Source organism: Bubalus kerabau, chromosome 18 (genome assembly GCF_029407905.1).
Source record: "Bubalus kerabau isolate K-KA32 ecotype Philippines breed swamp buffalo chromosome 18, PCC_UOA_SB_1v2, whole genome shotgun sequence".
NCBI lineage: Eukaryota > Metazoa > Chordata > Mammalia > Artiodactyla > Bovidae > Bubalus > Bubalus kerabau.
This window is the reverse complement of record NC_073641.1, coordinates 15,215,568-15,227,912: the sequence shown is the minus strand read 5'-3', so window position 1 is coordinate 15,227,912 and position 12,345 is coordinate 15,215,568. Positions and strand designations below refer to the sequence as shown.

Sequence of the window (12,345 nt, the reverse complement as noted above, 5' to 3'; positions counted from 1 at the left end):
GATGACATAAACAGATGGAGAGATAATCCATGTTCCTGGGTAGGAAGAATCAATATTGTGAAAATGTCTATACTACCAAATGCAATCTACAGATTCAGTGCGATCCCTATCAAGTTACCAATGGCATTTTTCACAGAACTAGAACAAAAAATTTCACAATTCATATGGAAACATAAAGGACCCCAAATAGCCAAAGCAATCTTGAGAAAGAAGGATGGAGCTGGAGGAATCAACCTTCCTGACTTCAGCTTATACTACAAAGCTACAATCATCTAGGCAGTATGGTACTGGTGCAAAAACAGAAATATGGATCAATGGAACAAGATAGAAAGCCCAGAAATAAACCCATGCACCTATGGGTACCTTATTTTTGACAAAGGAGGCAAGAATATACAATGGGGCAAAGATAGCCTCTTCAATAAATGGTGCTGGGAAAAGTGGACAGCTACATGTAAAAGAATGAAATCAGAACACTTCCTAACATCATACACAAAGATAAACTCAAAATGGATTAAAGACCTAAATGTAAGACCAGAAACTTTAAAACTCTTAGAGGAAAACCTAGGCAGAACACTTGATGACATAAATCAAAGCAAGATCCTCTATGACCCATCTCCTAGAGTAATGGAAATAAATACAAAAGTAAACAAGTGGGACCTGAATGAACTTAAAAGCTTTTGCACAGCAAAGGAAACTATAAGCAAGGTGAAAAGACAACCTTCAGAATGGAAGAAAATAACAGCAAATGAAAGAACTGACAAAGGATTAATTTCCAAAATATACAAGCAACTCATACAACTCAATGCCAGAAAAACAAATAATCCAATCAAATAGTGGGAAAAAGACCTAAACAGACATTTCTCCAAAGAAGACATACAGATCGCCAACAAACACATGAAAAGATGCTCAATATCGCTCATTATTAGAGAAATGCAAATCAAAACTACAATGAGATATCACCTCACACCAGTCAGAATGGCCATCATCCAAAAGTCTACATACAATATATCCTGGAGAGGGTGTGGAGAAAAGGGAATGCTCTTGCACTGTTTGTGGGAATGTAAATTGATACAGCCACTATGGAAAATGGTATGGAGATTCCTTAAAAAACTAAGAATAAAACCACCATATGACCCAGCAATCCCACTCCTAGGCATATACCCTGAGGAAACCAAAATTGAAAAAGACTCATACATCCCATTGTTCATTGCAGCGCTATTTACAATAGCTAGAACGTGGAAGCAACGTAGATGTCCGTCAACAGATGAATGGATAAAGAAATTGTGGTACATATACACAATGGAATATTACTCAGCATTAAAAAGGAACACATTTGAGTCAGTTCTGATGAGGTGGATGAACCTAGAACCTATTATACAGAGTGAAGTGAATCAGAAAGAGAAAGATAAATATCATATTCTAACACATATATATGGAACCTAGAAGAACTTATTAACAGGGCAACAATGAAGAAACTATTGGAGAAGGAAATGGCAATCCACTCCAGTACTCTTGCCTGGAGAATCCCAGGGACAGGGGATCCTGGTGAGCTTCTGTCTGTGGGGTTGCACAGAGTCGGACACGACTGAAGCGACTTAGCAGCAGCAGCAGCAGCAATGAAGAAACTGCTGCTGCTGCTAAGTCGCTTCAGTCGTGTCCGACTCTCTGCGACCTCATAGACAGCAGCCCACCAGGCTCCCCCGTCCCTGGGATTCTCCAGGCAAGAACACTGGAGTGGGTTGCCATTTCCTTCTCCAATGCATGAAAGTGAAAAATGAAAGTGAAGTCACTCAGTCATGCCCGACTCTTAGTGACCCCATGGACTGCAGCTTACCAGGCTCCTCTGTCCATGGGATTTTCCAGGCAAGAGTATTGGAGTGGGGTGCCATTGAAGAAACAGACATAGAGAATAGACTTATGGACATGGGGAGAGGGGAGGAGAGGGTGAGATGTAGGGAAAGAGTAACATGGAAACTTACATTACCATATCTAAAATAGATAGCCAACGGGAATTTGCTGTATGGCTCAGGAAACTCAAACAGGGGCTCTGTATCAACCTAGAGGGGTGGGATGGGGAGGGAGATGGGAGGGAGGTTCAAAAGGGAGGAGATATATGTATACCTATGGCCGATTCATGTTGAGGTTTGACAGAAAACCACAAAATTCTGTAAAGCAATTATCCTTCAATAAAAAAATAAATTAAAAAGAAAAAAAAGTGACATTAGCAAGACCCTTTGTGTCTACAAGCTCATTATGTATACACTCACATGCATAAATTCTCCATCTCTTTTGTTCTTGAGAAATAGACATATTTACAGGGCTGACTAGATTCTACCTGATAAGGTCACCATTTAAGTTAGTGCAGGACTGGTGAAAAGAACATCAAACCCCTCATCTATATTTTGTCGAAGCTGAGGTAATTCCTTAGATTTTGCTAACACAGTTTACTTTTAAAAAATTAATTTATTTATTCTAATTGAAGGATAAATGAAGTGAAATGAAAGTCACTCAGTTGTGTCTGACTCTTTGCAACCCCATGGACTAAACAGCCCATGGAATTTTCCAGGCCAGAATACTGGATTGGGTAACCTTTGCCTTCTCCAGGGGATCTTCCCAACCCAGGTCTTCCACACTGCAGGCAGATTCCTTACCAGCTGAGCCACAAGGGAAGCCCAGTTGGAGGATAACTATAACATTGTCATGGTTTTTGCCATATATCAACATGAATCAGCCACAGGTACATGCTTCACTTTTAACATGTAATTTTGTGCATTTAAATGCCCCTCATTGCTTTTTTGTGTGCATGCTAAATTATTTCAGTTGTGTCCAACTCTTTGTGACCCTATGGACTCTAATGCACCAGGCTCCTCTGTCCATGGGATCTCCAGACAAGAATACTGGAGTGGGTTGCCATACCCTCCTCCAGGGGATCTTCCCAATCCAAGGATCGAACCCACGTCTCTTGTCTCCTGCATTGGCAGGTGGATTCTTTACTACTAGCGCCATTGATTATCATTAGGTGGGGAGGTGGCTATCCTGTTCTAATTTCCCATAAAGCAGAAGTACCGAGGCTAGTTAACCAGCTAAGGCAGAAAAGGTTTAGAACTCAGATTTTCTGTCTTCATATATATTCTTTCCAACATACTGAAATACTTGCAAAGCCTTTTGCTGCTATTAAAGCCCATTTCTTACCTGTGCTCAGAGGAATCGGGAACAGCTGCTCAGTATCCCCTATTATAATATCCCTTCATATGTATGAATCCTGTGATTTTGTTCCCTTCCAGCGTCCCCTACGGCAGGTTAAATAGCCCAGATTCTGTCCCTCATAGAGTTTATCTCCCACCTCTTTTGTCAGTTTTAACAAAGAGGTTGTGACTCTTGGGTTCCTGCTCAACAGAGCTCTTCCTCATTATTTTGTAACCTTTATACCTCCTTCCAGGGAGAGTTAAATAAAGCCTGTGGATTTTTGATATGAATGTCTGGCAGGCTCCCGCTCACACAGAAAGGTTTCCAGCAGGGCTGGCTGATGAAAGCCTCAGTCCGACGACTGAGTCTCATTCATGGCAGATGAAAGGCAGCAGCACCTCTGCTCATTCCAAAACCCACAAATGGGCATAGTGCCCACGTGAAGGTCCAAATTCCACAGTGAGTCCTATTTTGGCAGGAAGAGATGGGTTATAATGAGGATATTTAGAAGCTAGGAACCACTGGCTAATTACCTCAGGTGAACAATTCATTTTTTGGAAAGGCAATATTCTTTTAGCTTGTTAATCATGTGTAAAAATTATCCCTGACCTAGAATCTCATTTATTGCACCTGAGCCAGCCTGAAAATTAGAGAAATGAAATATCATAAAATAGAAGTATTAAAAAGGAGAATAACCCTCGAGGGTAACAGCAGTGTGACATTCTGGATGTTAAAGTGTGGAGCACGTCCTGCTTGCTTCAGTGATGTCAAAAACGATGACCCCAGCACCACTTCTCTTTCAACATCTTTGGGTTTTCTTCCCAGAACCTTCTCTCTGTACCTGCTCTATCTGTCAACCACGTTACTTGCTTTTTCTCTTTCTGGACATTCCCATATCTGTGGCTGACATCACTGTCCTCGAGAGAACATTGATATGAGTCAGAAAAATGAGTACATGCTCAGTAGGATCAGCTGCGCCCTGCTTCTGAATAACATGTCTCTGCAGTTGAGCACCTACCCCTCTCATGGACTCCCTGGTTATTCTGTCACTAAAGGAAGACTCTCCTTAAGGTTTGCATCGTCTCGGGTCACGATGAGAAAGTGGGAGGAATTTGAAGAAGCCCATTTGTGTGTTCCTCATCTTAAAGAATGGGCTTCCCAGATGATGCTAGAAGTAAAGAACTTGCCTGCTGGTGCAGGAGATGTAAGAGATACAGGTTTGATACCTGGGTTGGGAAGATCCCCTGGAGAAGGACGTGGCAACCCACTCCAGTATTCTTGCTTGGAGAAGCCCATGGGCAGAGGAGACTGGTGGACTACTGCCCATGTGGCCACAAAGAAGTGAGCGACTGAGCAACTTAGCACCCATACATCTTAAAGAACTGAGACTGGTACTGATTCTTTTTTTTTTTTTCAAAAGATTTGACTAATGAGTGTGGAAAACTTTCCAGGAGGGGGAAATGTAGTGAATAAATGATGAGGCTAAGTGAGCACCAAGACTCTACCTATCCTGGCATAAGTCACCTTGATTTGGGTTAAGCAGAGACTGATTAGAGAGGTCCCCAGGTGCATGAAGAGACAGGTGGGGCCTGGTGGCTTCTTGAGCAGGGAAGGAACATTATAAAAGTGGCATTTTAGAGGGAGAGTCTGATGATGGTGAGTGTGGAGCATGGTCTGAGGTATTAGCAATTGGAGTTATGTGAGAGAATGATGCCAGCATCCATTGTGAAGGCAATCTGCTCTGACTTTTGACAAAAGGAAGCTGTGGTATAAGTGGAGAAAACACTGGTCTGAGAATGAAAAGGCCTACATTGGAATTCTTGTTCTGCCTTTAATTAGCTGCTGCTGCTGCTAAGTCGTGTCAGTTGTGTCTGACTCTGTGCTACCCCATAGACGGCAGCCCACCAGGCTCCCCCGTCCCTGGGATTCTACAGGCAAGAACACTGGAGTGGGTTGCCATTTCCTTCTCCAATGCATGAAAGTGAAAGTGAAAGTGAAGTTGCTCAGTCGTGTCCGACTCTTAGCGACCCCATGGACTATTATAGCCCACCAGGCTCCTCCATCCGTGGGATTTTCCAGGCAAGAGTACTGGAGTGGGGTGCCATTGCCTTCTCCGTTTAATTAGCTGGATAACCTCAAGTCTCACTTCTCTTGAGCCTTAAATCCAGATTTCAAACTAGATCTGACCAGTGCATCAGTTTCACCTGCTGACATGTTGATTTTGGCTAACACAATGTTTCATTTTCCACAGTCCCCACTGCTCCCTATTGCATCAGACACAACTTGCTTTACATTTTTACATCACCAGCCTGGCCCCTCTAGTTGTGCAATCTCTGCTATAAATCTTGGTAAAATAAATACATTTGTGTTTGCCTCATTTGTTGTTGTTCACTCTATGTTACAAGTTCTTAGAGTCAGGCAACTAGTTAACTTTTCCCTGGTAAGCAGAATGTTCAGGGCAAATTAGTAATTCATAATTACTAGTTGATAATATTCAAGAATACAAACATAGACCCTCTTCCCTCTCCTTGCTTCTCTACTTTCTGGGAAAACCTATAGCAGTTAGAAAGCATGTCTGGGGAACGTTCATAAGATTAGATTTGACATTACCTTTACTTTCCCTGCTCAATTTGGACTTTTATATATTTAGAGCCACAAACGCACAAGGACCTGTATTGGGAAGAAAACTGGTTTTAGCCCCTTTGGTTGATTTATGATAGTGCTTTGGGGAGTATGATGAAGAGAGACTCATTGTAAGGAAAAGATTCTAGAGATAATCAGCTCCAACAGCTGTACTTTGTAGAGGAAACAGCTGAGCCCCAGATAGAGCAAGGGACTTTCCTAGTGCCCCATGTCCAGTACTGGAATCCAGTACCACCTCTCTTGAGCCCATGGCTTCTCTAGCTTGGTGTTGACATAATGTTTGTAAAAGATCGTATTCTGCTTGGGGACTGGCTCAGGACATTTATCTAAAGTTAATTAAATCTCTTAGACTGACTATCTCTGCTGAGTTGCTTAAATTGCATTTTAAAAAATGGAGGTAGTGATGTGTTCTTATAGAACTAAAAATCTGCTGTGTAGGTTTATTTTCCCAAAAGATTAAAGAGTCAAGTTACAGAAACCAGATGATTAAAAAAATGTAAAGATTTATTCAATTATCATAGAATTTTAAGTATTGAATCACATTTTGAGATATCATTTAGTGACAGCAAATGCTTTTTTCTTTCATTTTCCTTTCTTTGTTTTATTCACTATGAGTTATTTTATTGTTCCCAAGAGGGTATAACTGTAAAATGAGTTGACATGTTACATTACATTTTCCTTTATAACATAAAATTTAATTATATTGCATTTAATTCATGTGTTCATCCAACAACTGGATTTTTAAGTATTTTTTGAGTTACTAGAACTAAAGCCTCTATTTTTTCCTCTTTTTTCTTTTTTCCTTTCCTTTTGCTCCTCTTTTTTCTTTTCCCTCTTTCTTCTCAAATAAATTCCTCATGGCTGTCTCTTGCTTGCAGATTCACAAAGCTGAGCCCATTAGAGCTGAAAGATGCTGTAGCGATCCTCCTGTCCATGAGTTTCTGACCCTGGATTCACTTGCACAGGTAGAGTCCTAGGTGGGCTGTTGTGGGGAACCCCCAAACCTTGAAATTCTGTGGAAAGTGCTGTGTTCATGTGCGCCTGGGAAGAGGGTCTATACTTTCGTCAAATTTTCAGAGGGGTCCCTGACCTCAGAGGTTAAATAAGTATCAATGATGGGAAAAAAAGTGGCCAAGATATCAAAATAACTCATCCAGGTTCGCATAACAGTGTAGCTGCAGAACCAGGAGTAGAAACTAGGTCTCAGGTTTCTAGTACAGGCTTTTCCTGCAACACTAAGAAAGTGGGCTTAGTTTCAATTTTTATGGAGTTGATGATGTAGTGTTATGTCTTCTTAAACCTGTATTCCATGGATTGCTAAGAAATTAGAAACAAATTACTACTAAAATCAGATTGATTAAAACAACTTATCAGCCAGCCCAAACCAAAATACTCTCTGAATTCCAAGTGCTCTAGTTTCTTTCATATGAAATGTTGCACACTAGGAGTATGTCTGATATCGTATATACCTGAAGGCAAAGTAAAAGAGGGAGGGAGGCAGAGAGAGTGAGAGGAAGTAGGGAGAGATCAGGTCATGTATTTCAGGGGAGTAAGGGAGGGATGAAAGTGAAAGAGGAGAGTGAAAAAATTGGCTTAAAGCTCAACATTCAGAAAACTAAGATCATGGCATCTGGTCCCATCACTTCATGGGAAATAGATGGGGAAACAGTGGAAACAGTATCAGACTTTGTTTTTTAGGGCTCCAAAATCACTGCAGATGGTGATTGCAGCTATGAAATTAAAAGACGCTTACTCCTTGGAAGGAAAGTTATGACCATCCTAGACAGCACATTAAAAAGCAGAGACATTACTTTGCCAACAAAGGTCCGTCTAGTCAAGGCTATGGTTTTTCCAGTAGTCATGTATGAATGTGAGAGTTGGACTGTGAGGAAAGCTGAGCGCCGAAGAATTGATGCTTTTGAATTGTGGTGTTGGATAAGACTCTTGAGAGTCCCTTGGACTACAAGGAGATCCAACCAGTCCATTCTGAAGGAGATCAGTTCTGGGTGTTCTTTGGAAGGATTGATGCTAAAGCTGAAACTCCAATACTTTGGCCACCTCATGGGAAGAGTTGACTCATTGGAAAAGACTCTGATGCTGGGAGGGATTGGGGGCAGGAGGAGAAGGGGACGACAGAGGATGAGATGGTTGGATAACATCACAGACTCGATGGACGTGAGTCTGGGTGAACTCCAGGAGTTGGTGATGGACAGGGAGGCCTGGCGTGCTGCGATTCATGGGGTCGCAAAGAGTCGGACATGACTGAGCGATTGAACTGAACTGAAGGTAGGGAAAGAACCGAAAGAACTTCCAAATGAGCAAGTCATGCCTCCTCCTTCACTTGTAACAGATGAGGGGGGCAACCTTCCTTGGAGAACCCAGAGTATTTGAAACTTCTTGAGTATCAGCTCTGCTACTGCCTTCTTCCTGATTGAAGAAAGCATACTGGTAGGGAGAATTTCAAGACCCCCAAGAACTGAGTGTAAGCCATAGCATGCTGGACTCCATTGCAAGGGCCACCATGCCCTAGAGCGCTCTTTCATAAAGCCTGCAGGCATCAACCTGCTACATACACTAAGCTGGAACAAGACAGTGTTTCCACAGCCCTGTTCATATCCCTTCCCGTGTGACACTCAGCACTGACTCCTAACCCATGGGCCCTGCTGCGGGCTGCCTGTCCTCAGAAGAATCTTTCATCTCTGTTCCATGTTTCACTTTAGCTGTTTTGACAAGTGGTAGAGATTTCTAGTCCCCATTAGGGTAAGTGATCATCTTTTCAGACACAATTATTAACTCTTTCGTAAATGCTCTGTTTGTGGCCAGCTCCTTGATTGTTCATAACAATGAATGGATTGAAAAATTTTTTCTGAGCAGAGGTATAGTCTTCAGTATGCAAGGAAAGGTTTTGTGTTTTTTTTTTTTTCACCCAAAAGTAATAATGAGGATGGTTTAATCTTTTTTTTTTTTTTTCCTCATGCTGTTATATAATAGAGACAAATCATGCCCAGGCAGTTTAATCATACCTGTCATAAAGGAGGCTGTAATTCTTTGGATTCTTTTTTATTAGCAGTACTTAAAGATATGCCACAACTTAGATTGTTCAGTTGGCCAAATGGCTGGACATCTGTTTCCCTTCCCCACCCCCAAAATTGAATAAAATAAAGGAAAAGAAGGAAGGAAGGAGGGAAGGAAGGATGACAGAATTAACCGTCTGTGACAGAGGCCGGACAAACCACCAGGCCAGGGCGTGTTACTGCTGCTGCTTGAGGAGGCAGGGGCCTGAGGAACCAGAGAAGAGCTGCAGAGGGTGGGCTGCTCCTGAGTCTGGGCCATGGAACCCACACCCCAGAGAGAAGGGCTCATGAGACCTTCAGTGGTTCCTGGGAGGATGTCGAGGTTAGGTTGGCTCTGGGGCTTTTAATTAGATTTTTCCTGTTGCTTTCCCCCTCCCCACATTGAGCCCACATGGACCTCAGGGTAATTTGGATCTCCACAGCTGATGGCTCAGGTGAGTGTGACTCCGATGGCGTCTCAGCTCACCCCTTCCCTCTGCTATCAGTAGGTCAGGTGCTTAGTCCCTGCCCTGGCTTTGCCATATTCCTCTGGGCTTTCTAGGGCAAGCAGTGATTTTTGGCAAGATGAAGCCCTCAGCAGCGAGCAGAGGCATCTCTTTCAACCGTCTGCATTTTAGTACCACTAAGCATCTGGCTGTGGTGGCAACCATATGATGTCGTGTTCTGGAGCACACAGCATTTGATGGCAGTCTACCAGTTTTTAATACCAAGACCATGACTTGGCCTGTGGGAAAGACCATCTGCCAACATCCATATCCTGTTCAGACAGAGGGAGCAGAATAGTACATGGAAGGCAAGCTTCAGCTGCTGTATTTCCTTGCCCTGTAGACTGAACTCTAAATTAGGCATCACCCTGTGAACTTCCAAACGTAAGGACGGCGGCTGTGATATAGGAGTAAGTTTTTTTTCTCTTCTATTTTTCCAGTGTTTTACCAAAATATGGATATTTTCCATCAAGTGTATTCCTATAACAAAAACCATTCAGTGACTAAAACAAAGGAAATCAGGTAAGTGTAGCCAGACTTAATCATTTGGAACTCATTATTTTCAATAATTTCATCTTCCTTTCCAAACCACTCACAATCCATCTCTAAATATTTGGTTCCTGAATTTGACCAGGAATTGATGTCACATCCATTGAAGTGTTCTTTTTCAGACTACATCTTATTCCCTTTTTTGAAAATTGGTGATTTTCCCATTTCAGTCATCCAGCACCTTTTTCAATTTCTATTTCAAAAAAGGGGAAATTTTAACATGTGTTGAGTATTTATTATGTTGCAGGCACTGTCTTAAGTGTTTGTATCTTTTAAAATTCAGGTTGGTAATCACGCTTTCCTGTCCTTTCCAACATGAAGGTGATTTCTTTTATGCAAAGGATGGAGGCAAAATAGACATTGAATCATCCTCTTTTCTTTTATCAATTAACTGATATAAGAGTAAATTTAAGCACCGGATGGCAGATACTGCTTTAGTGATTTCCAGAGTTTGCTTGTTTCTTTTTTTGGCAGGAGCGTCTTTGATTGATTTCCAGAGATTTTTTGCATCATTGACATCAAAATTAGATGGAAGGGAATCTTAAACAGTTTGGCAGCCATGATGTGGGTGTTTGTATGCGTGTACGTGCGTGCTTGTATGAGTGTGTGTGTGAAAAGCCTTGGCTCTTGATGTTGAAAGGAAGACAGCCCGCCGGCCTTTCAGGAGCAGAAGCTGGGGGGAGGTGTATAAATAGTTAGAGAGAATTCTGGTTTATTTCTTACTAAAATATCCACAAAGATCCAGTATGAGATGATCATTCATATCACCATCCCAATGACAATCTGGGATGGACTGACAATAATTATGAAGCAGATGGAGTTGGACTAGGAGAACTAGTCAAGCTTCAGATTTGTTTTCAAATCAGACTGCCTGAAAAAAGTCCAGAGATATGGCATATCCCTCCACCACTTTTCCTTGTAATACAAGAACTTAGGTCCCATATAATTTGAAAATGATCAGTTGCACTTCTGGGGTCCCCCCCTTGAGGCCAGAAGAGTGTATTCTTTTTCCAATTTTCTCCATCTGGGAAGAAACTTAAAATCTCAGAAGTCAACTGGGCATGAGGGGTGTGTGTGTGTGTGTGTGTGTGTGTGTGTGTGTGTGCATGCGCACACCTGTGTACAATAGCACTACATATTTTGGGAGATGTAGTTTCATGAATAAAGCACTAGTTTAGAAGCAGCACATGCTAGGAGTTCCAGCCTCTCATGTATTCCATTGGTTCAGCAGGAGAGAAAACGAAAAAAGAGATAGGAAGTAGATACCTCTGCAGCAAATCAAAGATCATTATGAAAACCCACACAAAACTGGGAATGAATTACCCTGGGAGATTGCATATCACACTCTTTGTTGACAAACTCTGAGGATGCAAAACTCTGAGGAAGCTGGATGCTTCGAGAGAACAATAACATGGGGCATGTGAAAAGATTGTGCAGAGTAAAGGGAAGGACAGGATCTAGGCAACTCAGAGGGAAAAACATACCTTTAAATATCTTCTCCCACAGAACCCATGAGAAAATTTCACAAGACTTTTTGACATTCAAGAAGACATGACCTCTATCAGGAGAGAAAGCCAGAAGTAAAAAAGAGCTGAACTGAAAAGGCAGTTGGTTAAGATAAAAAGGAAGTTAAATGAATTGAGAGAGGATTGCTCACAGCAAGAACACAATTGTGGAATTAACAATTACTACATTGAAGCCAGTAAAAGCAGAACTGATGCGAAAAAAGCTGAGTGCAAATGTCCCATGATCCTCCTTAAAGAGAATATGTAATATGAAATTAATAGTAATCTGAATTTTATGAACAAAAACCCTGAGAGTGAACAGAAGAGAGGAAGGAATGTGTTTAATTTCTTATGTCAAATGGCGCAACTAAAAACTATAATATTCTCTTGGTTCTGACAGGGAAATATAAGCTAAATTACTATATATAGAAGTATTATTTAGCATAATAAAAAGCAAATGAATTTCCAGAACCCTAAAGAAAATAAATCAAAATCACCTAAACGAACATAAAACAAAAAGAATCCACATAGTAAAAAACATAAAACTAAATTAGCATCAAGAACGCATAGACTGCTGTGATAAAACTACAAACAACCAGATCAGTTGCAATAAATATAAAAAGGGACAAAATATCATCCTTATTAAAAGGAGTAGAGTCTTGTATGGAGTCAAAAAACAGAATCCAGTTTTATATTGTTGAAAAGGAGTTGACCTAAAACAGTGAAGCAAATGCTTAAAAGGTGTCGGTATATTAGAAAATGAATAAAAAGGTATAATGTAAATATGAAAAGGTAGAATAAGGAGCAAGGAGATCCAACCAGTCCATTCTGAAGGAGATCAGCCCTGGGATTTCTTTGGAAGGAATGATGCTAAAGCTGAAACTCCAGTACTTTGGCCACCTC

The 12,345-nt window shown here is 41.3% G+C and overlaps 1 long non-coding RNA gene across 4 annotated transcripts in view; it reads left to right on the top strand.

Annotated features, from left to right (window-relative positions):
- The window catches only part of LOC129633137 (uncharacterized), a 62,125-nt gene that overhangs the window by 48,502 nt on the left and 1,278 nt on the right, over window positions 1–12,345 (top strand). For 2 of the 4 annotated variants that reach the window (XR_008704907.1, XR_008704908.1), the window contains exons 3-4: window positions 6,708–6,794; window positions 9,829–9,910. This is a non-coding gene — a long non-coding RNA (uncharacterized LOC129633137). The other 2 variants (XR_008704910.1, XR_008704909.1) reach the window with 2 other exon arrangements.